The sequence below is a fragment of the Petaurus breviceps genome, unplaced genomic scaffold, assembly GCF_028583685.1.
Source record: "Petaurus breviceps papuanus isolate PSGF00001 unplaced genomic scaffold, PetGlider_PUasm1.0 140, whole genome shotgun sequence".
NCBI classification, from domain to species: domain Eukaryota; kingdom Metazoa; phylum Chordata; class Mammalia; order Diprotodontia; family Petauridae; genus Petaurus; species Petaurus breviceps.
In genome coordinates this window covers 46,166,872-46,168,158 of record NW_027185698.1, presented here as the reverse complement: position 1 = coordinate 46,168,158, position 1,287 = coordinate 46,166,872, and positions in this window count along the sequence as shown.

Sequence of the window (1,287 nt, the reverse complement as noted above, 5' to 3'; positions counted from 1 at the left end):
CTTGCATACTGTTCTTGGTCAATAAATGCTTGCTGAATTGAAAGGTGCCCTTGTGTCTGGACAGCAAAGGATCCAAGAGTTCAGGGGGATCAGAGGGAATAGATCACCATTTATTGAATTGAGAACTTTGGTGTTCCAGGCCAAATGGAACTCTGTGAGATAATTTCCATAATGGTTACATTTTCTCCTCTAAAATACTAAATATGACAGGTATATATAAAATACTTATGATATTTTGGTGTCGAATTAGACTTCATTTCTTGTCTCCTCCACCAAAATCCAACTATGATCTCTTATCATAGCATGGAGATGTGTCCCTGAACTCTCCAGGGCAATGCCAATGGTGAGTAGGCTCAGACAGGACCTCCATGATGGAAAGGCTTGGAGAACAGTTGCAAAAAAAGAGGAACAGAGCAAGGAGGACAATTTAATCAGTAGTCATCAGTCAGTGAGTAAGTATTAACTAAGTGCCCACTATGTGCTAGTTCTAAGTGCTAAAAAAAAAAAAAGGCAAAAGACCTAGAGCTTCTCTAGGATCCCACAGTCTAATGGGGGAGACAACATGAAAACATCTATGTACAAACAAGAAATATGCAGAATAAATACAATGACAATAACATAATGGAAAGCAACTTGGAAAGTCAAGAACAGCAAAATAACCTGTTACAGGAGGCTGATGGTGCACATGCTTCCCTCCTCTTCCAGAGAGGTGCAGACCCTGCCAGTGGGTGAATTTGTTTTGCTTGACTGTGCTTTTTGATCCAAGGTGCGGTTTTTGTTTTTCTTATGAGGGGATTTGTAGGGAGGAACAGTAGTGATTTTAAAGACAAAAAGAAAAGAAAGAAGAGGGTGCTAATGAAATATCTTTTAAAAAAAACATCAGAAATAAAAAGTTCGGAAGGAAATGGAAAGGAGGGCAGTTTTGGTGCTATTATATTAATTTTAATATACTTTTAAAAATACATTTTTAAGAGAGTCAGGATGGCATAATGGATAGTCAGCCTTAAAACCAGAAAGATCTGAATTCAAGTCTTGGCACTGATCCATATTAGTGGTGGGAGGCTGAGCAAATCACTTAATCCTTCAGTGCTTTTGGCAATGCTTTAAGAATAGATGATTTGAGGAAGGGCAGCTACGTGGTACAGTGGATAGATCACTAGCCCTGAAGTCTGGAGGACCTGAGTTCAAATCTGGCATCAGGCACTTAATAGTTGTACGACCTTTGGCAAGTCACTTAAATCCAATCACATCCCGCCACTAGCTCTATTGAATACATAGGCATACATA